We start from the raw sequence: 19,996 nt of genomic DNA, 5'->3' as shown, positions 1-19,996 counted from the left end.
CCCCCCCCCAAAAGGGTGCATCCCCCTCCCTGCATGACCCCTGCCATATTTTCCGAGCTTCGCTATCCCAGCTGCAGGCCCAGGACCTGCATGCTGGGAGTTGTCAGGTTGCAGGGAGGGCAACCAACGAGCGTCCATTGGCTGATCTCCCCTAAATAGTAAGGACCTGGAATTTCGGCTGTGCTGGAATGACTGACTCCTGAGCACATACACAGGATCACGTCATCTTCTGCCAATCAGGTAGATCAATCGGTAGCCTGGGGAGAAGATGACAGCAGCCAATGTTACATAGTTACATAATTAGTCTGGCTGAAAAAAGACAAAAGTTCATCTAGTTCAACCATAGAAAAAAAAAGTCATAATCCTGTACCCACAGTTGATCCAGAGGAAGGCAAAAAAAACAGCAAAGCATGATCCAATTTGCTCCTGCAAGGGAGAAAATTCCTTACTGATCCCCCGAGAGGCAATCGGATATTCCCTGGATCAACTTTACCTATAAATGTAACCACCACATTGCTGGAAGGTGAGGATTTTGCAGCATTTAGTTTCACTTTAACAAACTAAATATCAGTTGGGATTCCTCTTTAACCCCTCGCCCTCCTGAGGATTTACCCCCCTTAATGACCAGGCCTCTTTTTGCTACTCGGCGCTGCACTAATTCAACTGATAATTGCGCGGTCATGCAATGCTGCACCCAAACGAAATTTACGTCCTTTTTTTCACACAAATAGAGCTTTCTTTCGATGGTATTTGATCACCTGTGCGCTTTTTATTTTTCACGCTATAAACAAAAAAAGGCCAAAAATTTTGAAGAAAAACAATATTTTTTACTTTCAGCTATAAAAAATATATAGTAAACTCAAAGTTAGTTATAAATTTAGGCCAAAATGTATTCTGCTCCATGTTTTTGGTAAAATAATCCCAATAAGTGTATATTGATTGCTTTGTGTGGAAGTTATAGCGTCTACAAACTATGGTATAGATACTGCAATTTACGCCATTTTTCTGCTATACAGCGCTGCGCTAGTTTAACGGACAATTGCGCGGTCATGCAATATGGTACATAAATGAAATTTATGTCCTTTTTTTCCCCACAAATTGAGCTTTCTTTCGGTGGTATTTGATCACCTGTGCGGTTTTTATTTTTTGCGCTATAAAAAAAAAGGCTGACAATTTTGAGGGAAAAAAAAAACAATATTTTGGACTTTTTGCTATAAAACATGTCCAGTAAAAAAAAAATGCAAAAATCAAATTTAGTCATAAATTTCTGCCAAAATGCATTCTGCGACATGTCTTTGCTAAAAAAAACCCCAATACGTGTAAATTAATTGGTTTACGTGAAAGTTATAGCGTTTACAAATGGCGGGAAAGATACTGGGATTTTTAATTTTTATTTATACTAATAATGGCACCGATCAGCGACATATGGCGGCAATCAGCGACATATGACGGCGACCAGCGACTTATGGTGGGACTGCGGGACTGCGGCGGACATTTTGACACTGGGGGGAGCTGACTTGGGGTCACTGGCATCTCCAGTGACACCAATACAGTGATCAGTGAAAAAAAAACACTGAAACTGTACTAATGTCACTGGGGAGGAAGGGGTTAACATTTTAGAATTTGCTGTGTAAGGGGAGTGTTTTACTAGGGGGCGGGGGTGTGTACTGGATGAGGGGGAGGGAGGGGGGAGCTGATCGAGGGAGAGAAACTCTTCTCTCCCTCTGCAGCTTGGCGGCGAACTGTCACAGAGCAGGGCTGTGTGTAAACAATGCAGCCCTGCTCTGTGTCAGTGTTCACCGCTGATCGCGGGAAAACGGCCGGTAAAAACCGTCCGTGACCCGGCGGCGGAGACCCGCTGCTGACACCTGCGGGACAGGTAGGGCGGGCGCGCGCCTCGCGCGCCCTCTACCTGTTTTGTAGGCAGACGTTTTAAAACATGCTTTTGCCTACGAGCACTGCCCTGCCACCGTTTATATGCGGTGGCTGGGCGGCATGTGGTTAACCTCTTGCCCTCCTGAGGATTTACCCCCCTTCCTGACCAGGCCATTTTTTGCATTACAGCGCTGCGTTACTTTAACTGACAATTGCATGGTCATGCAATGCTGCACCCAAATGAAATTTACGCCCTTTTTTTTCCATGAATAGAGCTTTCTTTTGGCAGTATTTGATCACCTGTGCGGTTTTAATTTTTTGCGCTATAAAAAAAAAAGGCTGACAATTTTGTGAAAAACATTATATTTTTGAATTTTTGCTATTAAACATGTCCAGTAAAAAAATTGTAAAAAATCTAATTTCATCTTAAATTTAGGCCAAAACGTATTCTGCTACATGTCTTTGCTAAAAAAAATCCAAATATGTGTAAATTAATTGGTTTACATGAAAGTTATAGTGTTTACAAATGGCGTTATATATACTTGGATTTTATTTTTAATTTTTATTAGTAGTGGCGGCGATCAGCGACTTATAGCAGGACTGCGGCAGGCATTCTGACACTGTGGGGAACCTAACTGCCACTGACATCCCCTGTGACACCAATACAGTGATCAGTGCCGTCAGGATGCTGGGTGTGTTTTATTGTGGGGCTGTGTGTGTGTTTCACTGTAAGCACACGGCTTTGTATGGCTCTGCTACGCACAGCCTTGCAAAGCAGTGTGCAGAAGCTGACAGGGGAGAGATCTGTTTCGTTTACAAACAGTTTCCCCCTCCCAGGGGCGGACTGACCATTTGGAAACTTGGGCACTGCCCGAGGGCCCGGGGTCAGTAGGGGGCCTCATGAGTTGCCCCTGGTACCTTTTTCATAGGCTTTTTTGAGTTTGGGCAAGGACACAGGGGCCCCATGATCCCCTATTGCCCGGGGGCCCCATGAGTTGTCAGTCCGCCCCTGCTTCCCCCCCCCCCTCCATTGGAGATGCTTGGCAATCACCGGGCAACAGTGAGTAATCACCTGCCGGGATTTGGTGATTGACAGCCGTGGCTGCGAATGGCGGAGCGGGTAGGGAGCACGCTCGCCACCTACTCGTAAATGCTACATCATGTATGTATACGTGGTTTTGCACACCCATGTCGCCCTGTAGCAGTACTGCTATAGGGCGGACGGGAAGTGGTTAATTATCACACATAAGGGGAGGTTTACTAAAACTGGAGCACTCAGAATCTGATGCATCTGTGCATGGTAGCCAATCAGCTTCTGACTTCAGCTTCTTCAATTACACTAGGTTCACATCTGTGCAGGTGGTGCTGCTGCGGATCCACACGAAAATCCATGCAGCCGCACCACCTGCACAGAGAAATGCGGACCCTCGGGCGGGTGCCATTAATTCTAATGGCACTCCGCCCGCACTGGAAAACGCAACCATACTGGGGACCAAGGTTCCTGTGTGGGCTGCATTTTAAAGAAGTGCAGGGACTTCTTCCCTGCATGTCACGGGCACGGGAGTACATTCAAATGAATGGGCTCTGTGCCCATGCAAAACGCGGCCCGCACGGCCAAATAGATGTGAACCGGGGGTTAAGCTTTGACAGTCCTCATGCACATGGGGCGTTTTTACAGCGGCTGTTTTGGCTTTTGATGTTTTTTTCTACAGCTAGTAAACCCCCCAGCATGTTATCCTATGTGTCCATGCACACAGACTGTAATCAACGTTTTTTGGCAGCGATGTTTTTTGGCTGGAAAAAAAACCCAGAACTAGTGGGATTCTAGAGGAGTTTTTTAGCTTTAAAAACGCTCTAACGCTGAAAAACGTGTCAAAGCATGGTAAAACGCAGTAAATTGTGGCAAACCACCATTTTTGGACTTTTTTTTACCCAAAATTGCATTTATAACCAAAAATGCAAAAACGCCACTAAACGCTAATACAAAAACACTAAAAATGCTGAAAAACTCACGTTTTTAATGTGACTTTACACAGCTGTTACTGAAACACTCAGTGTACATGAAGCTTCAAACCTGAAAGCTGATTGGTTTCTATTCACAGCTGTCTGGACAGTGCTGTTTGGTCCTATGCTGATCACATGCATCCTCCCAAGAAAAAAAAACCTCTCTAGCAATACACACCAAACTGAGCATGAGCATATGACTATGGATTCAGTCTGTATCAGGTGGTCATTTGAACAAGAGGAGGGGCAGAGAAGAAAGGATCAAATAGCCTTTTTACAAAATGCATAGGTTAACCCCTTAGGTTCCACAGTGAGTATAACAATCATGATTTACTGCATATACAGACGGGGTTTAGTAACACTTGCCTCACACAAGAGATTTTTCTGCCGATCTTTTTTTTTTCTTTAGACTCCATGCACACTAGTGGTTTTTTAAGCTCCTAGAGGCTGTTATCAGAAAAAAACATGCTGAACTGTACTGGAACGTGGTAAAATGCATCAAAAACGTACCAGAACGCTCCGGAACGTGTCAAAAACGCACCAAAAACATGTCACAAACATGCATGCAAAAACACATCCGGAACACATCTGGACTGCGATTCTTTAGTTTGAACCCACCCTCAGGATACTGTTTTGCTCAGGGCCAGTTCACACTACAAAGATGCACTCCAGATACATTTTTGCTTACAGTTCTACAGCTAGTAAACCCCCCAGCATGTTATCCTATGTGTCCATGCACACAGACTGTAATCAACATTTTTTGGCAGCGATGTTTTTTGGCTGGAAAAAAACCCCCCAGAAACTATTGGGATTCTAGAGGAGTTTTTTAGCTTTAAAAATGCTCTAACGCTGAAAAACGTGTCAAAACGCAGTAAATTGTGGCAAACCACCATTTGTGGACTTTTTTACCAAAAATTTTTTTTTTGCTAAAAAAAACCTCTAAAAACCGCAAATGCGAAAACAATGCAAAAACGCCACTAAACGCTAATGCACGCTGCACCAGATTTTGCACACTCCAGTTTTAGTAAATCTCCCCCATAATGTCTGCAGAACACCATCCTGAACATCTTTCCCTCCTTCCAGTAACCTGAACTCACCCCTCCAATCTCTCTGGACACTGGCATGCTCCCATGTTATTTTAAACATTAGCTAATCCAGGCAACCCTTTCCAGACCACCCAACGAAAAAAAAATGAACGCCAGACATTCGTAATTCAACAGGTAATATCATTCCACTCAGGATCAAAGCTGCAGCTGATCTTGTGACCTACAAAGCCAATAGCTCAAGCTAGGATTAATACTGGCCCATCCGCTGTACTGTGCGTGCCGCACACCCATAGCAATATATGGTACAGAGATGGCGTCTGGCTGGTGAACGGGACACAGAGGTTAATGTTCTTGCAGAGCAGGCGGTGAAAAGAGATTCCAGTATGCCTTGGCCATTCATCACTAATGGTCTAGTGTCAACACACACACAGGCATTAATGGGAGTACAGAGCACTAAATCCTGTACATGTCAGTTTGGTTACATTTTCTCAGTAATCTGTGTTTATTTTATGAATATTGTTCACACTCCAGCCCCGAGCAGTGCTGAAAGATCCACCTGGGAAGATCAGTCAATTTGTTGAAAACTGCCCTGAGCTGTTTTGATATCGGCCACCTCTTGTCGGAACACAAGCTGTTGGCTAATTTTTTCATCAATAATTATAATTAATAATAATTTTGATGGGCAACCAGTTCAAAAACATTTCATAAGTGGTTTGTATATATTTTTTAAATAGATTTGCTTCATATCCAAATAATACTGCAATACTAAAGCAAACTAGAATCAGAATGATTAAATTGTTACTAAACCCCGGACCCTGCATTCACGATGTCTGGTCTCCCTGCATTCACTATATCTGGTCTCCCTGCATTCACTATATCTGGTCTCCCTGCATTCACTATATCTGGTCTCCCCGGACCCTGCATTCACTATATATGGTCTCCCCGGACCCTGCATTCACTATATATGGTCTCCCCGGACCCTGCATTCACTATATCTGGTCTCCCCGGACCCTGCATTCACTATATCTGGTCTCCCCGGACCCTGCATTCACTATATCTGGTCTCCCCGGACCCTGCATTCACTATATCTGGTCTCCCAGGACCCTGCATTCACGATGTCTGGTCTCCCCGGACCCTGCATTCACTATATCTGGTCTCCCTGCATTCACTATATCTGGTCACCCCGGACCCTGCATTCACTATATCTGGTCTCCCTGCATTCACTATATCTGGTCACCCCCGGACCCTGCGTTCACTATATCTGGTCTCCCAGGACCCTGCATTCACTATATCTGGTCTCCCCGGACCCTGCATTCACTATATCTGGTCTCCCAGGACCCTGCATTCACTGTATCTGGTCACCCCGGACCCTGCATTCACTGTATCTGGTCACCCCGGACCCTGCATTCACTGTATCTGGTCACCCCGGACCCTGCATTCACTATATCTGGTCTCCCCGGACCCTGCATTCACTATATCCGGTCTCTCAGGACCCTGCGTTCACTATATCCAGTCTCTCAGGACCCTGCATTCACTATATCCGGTCTCTCAGGACCCTGCATTCACTTTATCTGGTCTCCCAGGACCCTGCATTCACTATATCTGGTCTCCCCGGACCCTGCATTCACTGTATCTGGTCTCCCAGGACCCTGCATTCACTGTATCTGGTCTCCCAGGACCCTGCATTCACTATATCTGGTCTCCCCGGACCCTGCATTCACTATATCTGGTCTCCCAGGACCCTGCATTCACTATATCTGGTCACCCCGGACCCTGCATTCACTATATCTGGTCTCCCCGGACCCTGCATTCACTATATCTGGTCTCCCCGGACTTTGCATTCACTATATCTGGTCTCCCAGGACCCTGCATTCACTATATCTGGTCTCCCCGGACCCTGCATTCACTATATCTGGTCTCCCCAGACTTTGCATTCACTATATCTGGTCTCCCAGGACTCTGCATTCACCATACCTTCTCTCCCACGGTACACACAACATGGAAATGCAATTATTTTAGTAAATATAAACGGCTAAATACCTTTTCTCATCAGCATTTGGAGCAGTCTTGTGACTTCTATCAGTGTTCAGCAGAGCACTGGTTAAAGCTTGTAGGAGGAGTTTTCTTTCTGCTCTAGGAGGATGCAGAACCCCTGACATCTGTCTGGACAGTGCTGTTTGGCCCTATGCTGATCACATGCATCCTCCCAAGAAAAAAAAAACCTCTCTAGCAATACACACCAAACTGAGCATTCAGTCTGTATCAGGTGGTCATTTGAACAAGAGGAGGGGCAGAGAAGACAGGATCAAAAGGCCTTTTTACGCAATGCAGAGGATTAACCCCTTAGGTTCCATAGTGAGTATAACAATCATGACTTACTGCATATACAGACGGGGTTTAGTAACACTTGCCTCACACAAGAGATTTTTCTCCTGATCTTTTTTTTTTCTTTAGACTCCATGCACACTAGTGGTTTTTTAAGCTCCTAGAGGCTGTTATCAGAAAAAAACATGCTGAACTGTACTGGAACGTGGTAAAATGCATCAAAAACGTACCAGAACGCTCCGGAACGTGTCAAAAACGCACCAAAAACATGTCACAAACATGCATGCAAAAAGGCATCCGGAACACATCTGGACTTCGTTTCTTTAGTTTGGACCCGCCCTCAGGATACTGTTTTGCTCAGGGCCAGTTCACACTACAAAGATGCACTCCAGATACATTTTTGCTTACAGTTCACGCTATGCGCAGTTCCGGTGCAGTTTTGATGCAGTTTGCCATGTTCCAGTACAGTTCTGTGCAGAAAAAATGCAGCATGGTCTACTTTTTTTTTTCTGCTCCGGAAACTGACTGGAACTGACTGCCCTGGTGTGAACTAGGGCCATTGGAATACATGGAAAATACTGTGCATGCATTTTTGATGCAGAAAAAAAGCGCACTGAACTTCATCTAGTGTGAACTAGCCCTTAGAGAAACGCAGTCCAGATGCGTTCCGGATGTGTTTTTGCATGTGCTTTTTTATGCGTTTTTTGCCCGTTCTGGTGCATTTGTTGTGTGTTTTTGACGCGTTCCAGTGCATTTTTTATTCCAGTTAATTTTTTCCCCTCTCCTTTTCTTCAATTTGAATAGGGACATGTGCGTTCCAGTGAGTTTTTGATGCTTTTTACTGCATTCCAGTACAGTTCTGTACAGAAAAAATGCAGCCTGTTCTACTTTTTTTTCTGCATCCGGAACGCACTGGAACTGCAAGCACTGATGTGAACTATGACATTGACAACCATATCACCTACTTTCTGTGCATTTTGGATGCAGTAAAAAAGCAACTGAAACGCATGCAGTGTGAACCGGCCCTTAAAGTATAACTACAGTAAAGGCAACATTTTTTAGATTTTGGACAGAGTGGAGAGGTCCTAGAATGCTTGTCAGCTGTCATTGCTGTCTGTGTCCCCATTAGGAAGATTCACTCTCTCTATTTGTCCTGTCTACCATTATCATTGAAAGTGAATGTAAAGAAAGCCCCACGTTTTGGGTTGTCCCCAGAAAAGTAATAGATTGGAAAGTTTTCAATGGGGACACTAGTTCTGGGGACCCCCTAATTTAGAGGGATTTCCTCTCACTTCCTGTTGGGCTATGGGACAGGAAGTGAAGGGGACACAGATGGCAAAAAAATGACAGAAGATATAACTTTCCCTTAAGCAGGCCATACATGGGTTGAATTCAGAACGATTTTTTGATCGAAAATTGAAAACATTGTTCGTTCTGTAATCTGATGGTGCCACCAATGATTTTGAAAATCGTTAGTTTTTCACGAATTTTCCAACATGCCCAATAAATGAAATGGGGAGAAACCACGAAAATCGTCCGGTGCCATTGCCCTACTAAAAGAGCGAAAATTGGCCGACTATTCTTAGGTCTGATTTTTGAACGAAAAGTCTTTCAAAAATCGATCCATGTATGGCCAACCTTACTCTCAGGGCCGGTGCTACTACTAGGGGAACTAGGCAGCTGCCTAGAATTCAGCCACAGCTGCTGGTTTCCCTACTCTCTGCCATGACCAGATCAAGGGGGGTGCTGGGGTGGGCTCTTTTAGTTGTGCCCCCCCCTGTCCATGGACATTGTGCCTGGCCGCTGAGTGCCTTCCCCCGCACTCACGGCTGGGACAAGAGGAGAGAAGCCTGGAGCCTTGAAGCCTGCAAAGGAAAAATGGCAGGAGAGAGCTGACACAGGATCTCTCTTATATCGGCATGGGCAGTGATTGATTCTTTTCCTGGATCCTTGCTGCTGAGGGATGATTGGTCATTAGAGGAGATAGGGGGTGGGGTAATCAAACTGTGTCTGCCCCGATTTGTGCAGGAAGGGGAATAGGGGCTATTTGTGCTGGGAAGGGTAATGGGGATGACTGGGGGGGGAGATTTGTTCCAGGAGAAGGGATTTGTGTCAGGAGTAGAAGGGAGGTTAGGGGGATTTGTACTAAAGGGGGGGGGGAGATTTGGGTAAGGTGGGAGAATTTTATGCTAGGAAGGGTGATTTGGGGGGGTTTTAGCTAGAAGAGGGATTTAGGAGAATTTGCCCTAGGTGGGGGGATTGAAGGAAGAGGATTGGTGCTGGGAGGGGGGCTTAGGGGGGATTTGTGCTAGGAGGGGGATTGGGGGGGGGAATTGTGCTAGGATTGGGATTGGAGGGGATTTGTGCTAGTAGAGGGGCTTGGGGGGGTATTTGTGTTAAGTGGGGGGATTTTATGCTGGGAAGGGTAATTTGGAGGGGTTTTAGGTAGAGGAGGGATTTGGGGGAATTTGTCTTAGGTGGGGGGAATTGAAGAAAGAGGATTGGTGCTGTGAGGGGGGATTGGGGGGGGGGGGGGAGCGGGTTGTGTAAGGAGAGGGAATTGGGGGGGTAAATTTGTGCTAGGAGGGGGAATTTGGGGGGGAGAGTTGTCCTAGAAGGGAAATTTCCAGGGGGATTTTTACTAGGAGGAGGGATTAGGGGTAAAATTGTGCTGGGGGGGGGGGGGTTGGGAGGTGTTGTGCAAGGAGAGGGGATTTTGGGGGGGATTTGTGCTAGAAGGGGTTGTGCTTTGGGGGGGGGGGGTGTTTGTGCTGGGGGGCGATTGGGGGTAAAATTGTGATGGGGGTTGTGAGGTGTTGTGCTAGGAGAGGGGATTGGGGGGTTATCCTAGAAGGGAGGATTGGTGGGATTTGTGCTAGGAGGGGGATTGATAGGGGTTGTGCTATGACGGAAGGGTTTGTGCTGGGGGGAGATTGGGGGTAAAAATTGCTGCTGGGGGCGGGGTTGGGAGGGGTTGTGCTAGGAGAGGGGATTGGGGGGGTTGTTGTCCTAGAAGGGAGGATTGGGGGGAGGATTTGTGCTAGGAGGGGGGATTGGGAGGGGTTGTGATATGAGGAGGGATTTGTGCTAGGAGGGGGGATTGGGAGGGGTTGTGCTATGAGGGGGGGTTTGTACTAGGAGGGGGGATTGGGGGTAAAATTGTGCTGTGGGGTTGTGCTAGGAGAGGGGATTGTGGGGTTGGTTGTCCTAGAAGGGAGGATTGGGGGGGTTTGTGCTATGAGGGGGGATTTGTGCTAGGAGGGGGGATTTAAAATATATTCTTCAGATTTTTTTTCAACAGATAAAAAAGTAATTTTAACATATATTTTTACATATATTTGTAAAGGCATTCCAAAAATGTAGATTTGTATTTTTAAAGACATACAGTATATTTGAAATGTATTTTTAAAAATATTTTTCATATATTTTGTAATAAAAACGCATTTCAACATGCAGTATATATATATTTTGAAATATATTGAATATTGCCAAAATTGTAATAATTCAAATATATGGCAATATATTTGGGAAGAATATTTTTAAAATATATTTCAGATATATTTTTCTTCCATGTGGAGTTCCCTTTTTTAAAAATAAACTTTATGTGGCGTGTACAAAACGTACACTTCATTCACTGCATGCTGCAGCACACCACAGAGCTATGTTGCAGTGTGAACGGGGCACAGGGGTAACAATTGTTTCCTGTGTGTCCTTGCGTCTGACAGACGGTTTACACTGCAGTAATACGTCTGTCACCGCAAATAGTGCGAATCAGCCCTTTGGGTGCTTTCATACTGATCCGTTGCAAAAATGTGTTAAAAACGCATATGAGTTTGTGATGCATTCCTGGTGCTTTTACCTGTGAAACGTGGCCATGTGACTCAAAAACGCACCAAAAACTGTGTTTTTGATGCTTTTTGACTCATTTTCTATTCAGTTTAATGGGCAGCTGTGTTTTGGTGGGCTAATGAAAAGCGCACCAAAGATGCAGCATGCAGGATTTTTCAAAACACAGCACAGTGGTGTGAAGAGTCCTGTAGGATTTAAAGGGAAATATTTTTCTTGCATTTGCAGCAAAATAAAAAATGCAGCAAAATCGCATCTGTGTGAAAGGACCCTTACTCTTTCCCACTTTATCAAAAAATAAATAAATGAATACATTTTGCCTTTACATTCACTTTCATGTGTAACAGAAATTATTAAATACAGGCTTAGCAGTAAAAAAAAACAAAAAACTCTTTGTGAGTGCCCAGAGGATCGATCATCCACACTGAGATTATTATTATACAGGATTTATATAGCACCAACAGTTTGCTCAGCACTTTACAATATAAAGGGAGACAATACAGCAACAATACAGTTCAATACAAGAGGGATAGGAGGGCCTGATCCTGGGAGCTTACAATCTAAGAGATATCCATACAAAACCAAAAAGTTATAGAGACACTCACAAAAACACGGAGGAAAGATAAATCATATCTATCTATTCTAAAATTATTATTATTACAGATACTTATATAGTGCCATCAATTTACATGCATATATATTGTACATTCACATCAGTCCCTAACCCTCAAGGGGCGTACAATCTAAGGTCCCTAACTTACATTTATATACTAGGACCAATTTAGACAGGATCCAATTAACCTACCAGCATGTCTTTGGAGTGTGGGAGGAAACCAGAGCACCAAGAGGAAACCCACAGAGGCACAGGGAAACATACAAACTCCAGGCAGGTGGTGCCGTGGTTGGGATTTGAACCAAGAACCCCAGTACTGCCAGGCAGAAGTGCTAACCACTTAGCCACTGTGCTGCCCTTACATTTTCAATTTTTTTTTGTAAGGAAATTTAAAAAGCAGTCTATGGCATACAGGAATCTCTCTATTGTTCTTGTATATATGATACAGATAGGAAGAGTCATGTAGCAGTATACACATACCCTGTGCGGAGACTCTCGGGAGGGTTGTCTATGGTCAGGTTATCAGGAGCTGTGTGAAGACCTGGCTCTCTGCATCCAACTGGCCCCACATCCCAGACTGTGCCAGCTTAATGAGCCCACAGTTCATGGAGAATGGGCCGTGCTGCTGATTAGCCAGGCGTACCTTCCAATGTTCTCTTTGATAAATGCCTGTGTTTAGATTTGATATGTACTTTGCATTCCAGGGAAACACTCCCTTTTGGGAAAGTTTACCAATCTCAGAAATGCCTGTCTGACAAATTACCCTGGGAGTTTAATTATTACTAGAGCTGCAGGCAGAGCCGTCCCATCCAGCAAACATTAGTCCTCATGCACACTGGATTTTTTTTCAGCGGCTGTTTTTGGCTTTTGATGTTTTTTGATGTTTTTTTCTACAGCCAGTAAACCCCCCAGCATGCTATCCTTTTTTTTTAATTTAAATATTTATTGATTTTTCAAATAAATAAATTGTCCAAACCAGGGGCGGACTGACAACTCATGGGGCCCCCGGGCAATAGGGGATCATGGGGCCCCTGTGTCCTTGCTCAAACTCAAAAAAGCCTATGAAAAAGGTACCAGGGGCATCTCATGGGGCCCCCTACTGACCCCGGGCCCTCGGGCAGTGCCCGAGTTTCCAAATGGTCAGTCCGCCCCTGGTCCAAACATACTCTTTTAAAAACACTGATACATTTTCAGTACATTTATCGTATAACCTTTTCTTCCCCCACCCTTTTACCCAGGGGCAGACTGACAACTCATGGGGCCCCCGGGCAATAGGGGATCATGCGGCCCCTGTGTCCTTGCCCACACTCAAAAAAGCCTATAAAAAGGTACCAGGGGCATTCAATGAGGCCCCCTACTGACCACGGGCCCTCAGGCAGTGCCCGAGTGCTCGAATGGTCAGTCCACTCCTGCTCCTACCTAAATACCACCCATACCCCCCCCCCACCCCCTCTGCTCTGCATTTTTCTATTCATTTCTGGAGATTCACGTCCTCAAAAGAGAAGAAAAAAGTATAACCACCCCAGCATGTTATCCTATGTGTCCATGCACACATAGACTGGAATCAACGTTTTTTGGCAGGGACTTTTTTTGGTTTGAAAAACCCCCCAGAACTAGTTGGTTTCTAGAGGAGTTTTTTAGCTTTAAAAACGCTCTAATGCTGAAAAACCTGTCAAAACGTGGTAAAATGCAGTAAATCATGGCAAACCACCGTTTTTGGACTTTTTTTGGTAAAAAAAACCCTCTAAAATCTGCAGACGCAAAAAAACGTTTTTTAGCTGTAAAAACGCTCTAACACTGAAAAAATACGGCAAAAAGGTAAAACGTGGTAAAATGCCACAAACTGGCATTTTTGGACTTTTTTTACCAAAAAAATACGCTAAAAAAGCAAACGTGGGGAAACGCCACTAAACACGGCAAAACGCCGCTGAACGCTAATGCAAAAACGGTAAAAAAAGCTGAAAAACTCACATTTTTAATGTGACTTTACATGGCTAACGTTACCAGCATTATCAAAATGCCCCGCGTGCAAGGAGCCTTACAGCCATGGTGCTTCTCCTAACCAGGGGCGGACTGACAACTCATGGGGCCCCCGGGCAATAGGGGATCATGGGGCCCCTGTGTCCTTGCCCAAACTAAAAAAAAGCCTATGAAAAAGGTACCAGGATCATCTCATGTGGCCCCCTACTGACCCTGGGCCCTCGGGCAGTGTTTTTATTTTTTTGCACCTCTGTTGCTTAGGTATTAAACCCAAAACCAAAAATTAAAACATACTGCAGGTTATCAATTATTATTATTATTATTATACAGGATTTATATAGGGCCAACAGTTTGCTCAGCGCTTTACAATATAACGGGAGACAATACAGCAACAATACAGTTCCATACAAGAGGGATAGGAGGGCCCTGATCCTTGGAGATTACATTAGATGTGATGGCTGCAATAGTTTTTGTTATTTTAGTCTTTTTCCCTCTGTTTTCACTTGGTGATCTGGCTAGTAGCATGCCTCCTTTATTACAGTGTCTCCACTCTGGATGAAGGAGCACAGGGAGTTTTTTCATCTGTTTTTGTCTATTTACATACATTTTTCATCCCTTCCATTTTTTTTGACTGAAGAAAATAGGGTTCTCTTCCGTTCAAAAAACGGATGCGGACATTAACGGATGTAAACAGATGATCATTCGTTTACATCTGCTAGTCCATGGAAATACATGGGTGTCTGTTTTTCATCCGTAAATGGAGAGATGAAGTAAATCTCCTCCATTGTATATATATTACATTCACAACAGTCCCTGGTTTCAAGAGCGTACAGTCTAAGGTACCTAACTCACATTCATACATACACATACTAGGGTCAATTAACCTATCATCATGTCTTTGAATTGTGGGAGGAAACCCATCCACGCACAGGAAGAGCATGCAAACTCCATGCAGGTACTGCTGAGGTTGGGATTCAAACCAACGACCCTAGTGCTGCTACGCAGAAGTGCTAACCACTTAGCCACCAAATTAAAGCCAAACTCCAACAGTTGTGTTCTTTTTGGGATAAAGGTTTTATATAAATAAATAAATAAAAGTTGATCATTGTAAGCACCCCTGTCAGTGTTAAATGGTTTTTCTCAACCCCCTAACTGCTACATCTGCAGGACGACTTGTTCTATTTGAAAAACAAGAGGATTACATGACAGATCACCAGGTGAAAATAAAGGAAATAAAGCCTAAAAAAGAAAACTAATGCAGCCATCACATCTAAGAATTGGTAAGCTACAATATAATAAATGTTTTCTTTTGGGAGTTGAAAGTGTTAACATACACACATAATGAGTTATATGGAGACACAGGGTGAAGATATGTATAGGAGAGATTATAGAGTTAGTGGGGTAAAAAACTATGATCCCATGATCAAATGAATCAACTTCCCTTCCATTATGAATCTGCTGCTGTCTACCCTTCATTATCTAAATCCTTCATTCATCAATACACCTTCCTCCATTGTAGAGGGGCGGGCTTTCAGATGTAAAAACATGGGGAGTGTTTACATTTGTGATCGCTGTGATTGGCCAGAGCCATTCCGACTGGCTCTCTTACTTATGCATGTGGGCTGCATGGTTTAATGACAGTATGATAGTGTGATCATAGGCGCATGCACACTAGTACTACTTTACTACTAGCACTAATTTACTATTAAATTTTAAGGCTCCACACACACCGGCATAAAAAAAACGCCAGTCCTCTTGGCAGAAATACAAACGCTAATTTTGAGCATTTTTGTACTAGAGTTTAGGAGTATTTATCAATGTTTAGCATTTTTTTCTGCCAAAAAAGCTCTCAAAAATGCAAAACAGAAGAGTTTTTTTTTCTGCCTCTAAACGCTGAGCTTAAAAAACACCTCTAGACTACGTAAGGTGCATGGACACATAGGATAGCATTAGTTGCTTCTACAGTCAAAAAGCTAAACTCCTCTAGGAGCAGCATTTTTTGAAGCCAGTGTGCATGGAGCCTAAATAGTGCACCTCCCGGCCATTTTTTTACAATACAGTGGTAGTGAGGTGGTTAAAAATGTATATATTATAGTATATCTAAAGCCGTTCTTCCATGTTGGAAGGAGTAGGGAAGAGTTAAAACTCCTGTTATGTTTTTATCATGTGTGTCCCATTGGGGAGATTCCCCTTCACTTAGTACACGTTCATATTGTTGCGGATAGTTTTTTCCTGTGTCATCGTGTGTTGTGTAAAGACAGCCTGTTCAAAATAAATGAGCTGCCAATGCACCAAAACACAGCAAAACTGGTGCATTTACCATTTCTGGCATTGCACCATAATGCAACATAGACTATATTGACAAATGTGTTGGGCCAGCCCTCCAAATCATTGGATTCAGATGTTCCAATCACCTCCATGGCCACAGGTGTATAAAATCGAGCACCTAGGCATGCAGACTGCTTCTACAAACATTTGTGAAAGAATGGGTCGCTCTCAGGAGCTCAGTGACTCCAAGCATGGTACTGTGATAGGTTGCCACCTGTTCAATAAGTCCATCTGTGACATTTCCTGGCTACTAAATATTCCACGGTCAACTCTTAGTGGTATTATAACAACGTGGAAGCAACTGGGAACAACAGCAACTCAGCCACAGAGTGGTAGGCCACGTAAAATGACAGAGCAGGGTCAACGCAAGCTCAGTACGCAAAAGTCTCCAACTGTCTGCAGAGTCAATAGCTAAAGACGTCCAAACTTCATGCGGCCTTCAGATGAGCACAACAGTGTGCAGAGAGCTTCATGGGATGGGTTTCCATGGCCGAGCAGCTGCATCCAGGCCTTACATCACCAAGTACAATGCAAAGCTTCAGATGCAATGGTGTAAAGCACGCCTCCACTGGACTCTGGAGCAGTGGAGACATTTTCTTTGGAGTGACCAATCACACTTCTCTGTCTGGCAATCCAATGGACATGTCTGGGTTTGGCGGTTGCCAGGAGAACGGTACTTGCCTGACTGCATTGTGCCAAGTGTAAAGTTTGGTGGAGGGAGGATTATGGTGTGGGGTTGTTTTTCGGGGGTTGGGCTTGGCCCCTTAGTTCCAGTGAAGGGAACTCTTAAGCATACCAACATTTTGGACAATTTCATGCTCCCAACTTTGTGGGAACAGTTTGGGGATGGCCCCTTCCTGTTCCAACATGACTGTGCACCAGTGCACAAGGCAAAGCCCATAGTGACATAGATGAGTGAGTCTGGGGTGGAGAAAATTGACTGGGCTGCAGAGAGTCCTGACCTCAACCAGATAGAACACCTTTGTGATAAATTAGAGCGGAGATTGTGAGCCAGGCCTTCTCATCCGTCATCAGTGCCTGACCTCACAAATGCGCTTCTGGAAGAATGGTCAAACATTCCCATAGACACCCTCCTAAACCTTGTGGACAGCCTTTACAGAAGAGTTGAAGCTGTTATAGCTGCAAAGAGAGGGGCCAACTCAATAATGAACCCTACGGACTAAAACTGGGATGCCATTAAAGTTCATGTGCGTGTAATGGCAGGCGTCCCAATACTTCTGGCAATATAGTGTATGTTAGTGTGTTACTTACTGAGGCAAGGTGCTTTGGGGTGCCATTGAGAATGAATACCCAACTCATGTTACATGCATTGCCACTCGTTGCAGTAACCATTATGTGCATGATATGCCTTTTCCTAATTCAAGGTTGAAAAGTCTGCTTGGTGCACTATATGAGTCAGAACAACCTGCTGATTCCTGCAAAGATCCTGATAACCTGTAAATATGAGTCTTATCCCAATCTGAGACTTTTTGTGTATTTTGCCCTACATATTCAGACCTGCTATCAGAACCAATACATAAAACCTCTTTGTTGTGTGCTCTTTCTTGTGCCATGACGGTTTTCTCCTGTTTGCTATCCAGCAGTCAGCCAACAGCCATGACCTCTGCCTGTAATTTATTAAAGCATGAACTCTGCCTGCCTGACCTCTGCCTGACTTCACATTATATTTTTCTCTGATGAGCCAGCACTTTGTTGATATTGTTGGTGGGTCAAAGCTGAGTGTTCCTTCCACTTTGGTTAGGTCACTTAGGATAACCTAAATTCCCAAGAAAGGACCATTAATGAGCCAGAATCCACACCTACCACCGGTGACACAAGGAATCCACATTGACCCGTAACATTTCACAAACTTTGATATTGCTCCTGAATAATTTTACAATTTTTAATGGCACAAATCTTATTAAGTGCACCAATCCCAACAGCACCCAATATTTTTCGAAATTTTCAGTCCTTTGCCCCACCCCATGCTCCTGCAGCAGTAATTGTCCAGTGCTGCTGCAGATAGTACAGCCACTAGACCTGTCCTGGGCACTTATCAAGAACCCCTGAGGACATCATTCATGACGAAACATGTTGGGAGGAGACCCGTACCTCCAGTGGCGTAAACTGGTTACGTCACTTCCAGGTGAGATAATTCTGGTGCCTTGGAACACACGGCCATCTTGCTGGTGGGTGAATCAATAGGACTCTGAGTGTATACCATTGTTAGCGGTGTTTGGTTTTTATTGTTTTATGGACTACAGAATTTTTGATATAACACTATTAGGAGTCCCTTCTATTTATGGTAGAGCTGTCTGGGAGGTGAAACAATGGAGGATATAGAACAAAACGCAAATTGACCTTAACACACAAGACGTTGCATCAGATCCGGTGAGTGGCGCCCAAAAGGAATGAAGAGAAGGTGGATATGAATGCAATTGGTGTTTAATGTTGAAGCACCAGAAGAAGGCACTGTGTTTTTTTGGGATTAGCACTTTAGGGAATAACATCTAGCACTTTATCCTGGCTGAACTTTTCATTTGAGTATGAACTTGGATTCAAGTAAATGAATGCAGTGGACTTTTGGGGAAGATATATATGGATGGACATTTTTGCACATTGGAGCATTTTTGTATTGCACTTTACTACTATTGTATTATATTTTAGCACTTTGCTTTAGCACTGTATTACCACTTGCATGGACACATTACGGTAAATATTATGTTAAAGATGTAAGTTATATATTAGGCGCAGCACCATATCTGAGAGTTTACACTTCTCAAGAGTGCTGAAAATGCCCACTCTTTCCACCCACCTCCTCCATTACCATAGCTTCCATCAATGTAAAGCGTTCTATGAATGGAGGAGGTGAACCTTTTATTCATCTGTCTGTCCTCCATTCATAGAGCGCTTTTCATTACTGGAAGCTATAGTACAGTACCGTGACCCTGCATTTTATCCAACTTAAATAGTTTTTGCAGTTTTTTTGGCAGGACTACCTTTATTTTGGTTGTTGAATTCTGTGCTTCTCAGCAGTCATGTACTAAGATCCTTACACTTGACCAGGGGTGGACTGACCATTTGGAAACTCGGGCACCGCCCGAGGGCCCGGGGTCAGTAGAGGGCCCCATGAGATGCCCCTGGTATCTTTTTCATAGGCTTTTTTGAGTTTGAGCAAGGACACAGGGGCCCCATGATCCCCTATTGCCCGGGGGCCCCATGAGTTGTCAGTCCGCCCCTGCACTTGACCTACCAATATCACTGAATTTCCTCAAGTACCATCACTTTTTCAACTCTCTGTTTTTGCTCTCTCTGCCTTCTCATTCTGTTCATTTTAGTGATGGTGATGTTGATTTTCAAGTTCTTATTTTCGAAGTGGACCTCCTCACCTCCGGGTTGTCAGTGCTGCAGGCAGTATTGTGTCTGCTGTGGAAACTTCTAGCAATAAGACAAGTCTGTGGGAAAATTCAGCAAGACAATGAGATAATCCCGTCTAGTGCATTTCAATCTTCCTAAACAAAGGAAAGCTAATTACAAATCTTCTTACCCATTCAGACTAAAGAACAGAGAAGGGAAATGGGGAAAGGGAGGCTGTACTTCGTTTTATACTCAAATGAAAGTCACATTTTATTAGAAGTGATGAATAAAAAAGGGAAATGCTTCTGGGCCTTACACAGCCTGGGAATTGATTGGATTACACTGGCCTGCGTTTTAAAACTTTTTTTCAAAGGTCAAACATTCGCAACAGATTTAGGATCATTTTTGCATGCTGAATTAAAAAATATCATTCATTTTCTTTGTTCAGGTCTGGTTTCGAAGATATGCTGAATTTTTTTACAACATATTTTTCCAAATTAGTGCTATCATTCAAGCATCTATGAGCTCTGTTTTTGTTACACATGGTCATTGATAACCGTAAATAACCTTTTTTTTCTTTTCAGGTCGCAATTAATTTAAAGTGTAAGAACCAATATAGTAG

General features: G+C 43.9%; 1 protein-coding gene across 2 annotated transcripts in view; it reads right to left on the bottom strand.

Moving 5' to 3' along the window:
- The window catches only part of EPCIP (exosomal polycystin 1 interacting protein), a 35,028-nt gene extending 22,677 nt beyond the window's left edge, over positions 1-12,351 (bottom strand). For both annotated transcript variants that reach the window (XM_089688921.1, XM_089688919.1), the window contains exon 1: positions 12,190-12,351. The gene's annotated coding sequence lies outside the window, so the exon portion shown is untranslated. The remainder of the gene's footprint in view (positions 1-12,189) is intronic.
- Between the last annotated feature and the right edge of the window lie 7,645 nt (positions 12,352-19,996).

Source organism: Staurois parvus, unplaced genomic scaffold (genome assembly GCF_062004578.1).
Source record: "Staurois parvus isolate SC_StPar_1 unplaced genomic scaffold, SC_StPar_1.0 ptg000461l, whole genome shotgun sequence".
In the NCBI taxonomy this organism is placed as follows: domain Eukaryota; kingdom Metazoa; phylum Chordata; class Amphibia; order Anura; family Ranidae; genus Staurois; species Staurois parvus.
The sequence above is the reverse complement of the archived record's forward strand: the minus strand, read 5'-3'. Positions and strand labels throughout refer to the sequence as shown.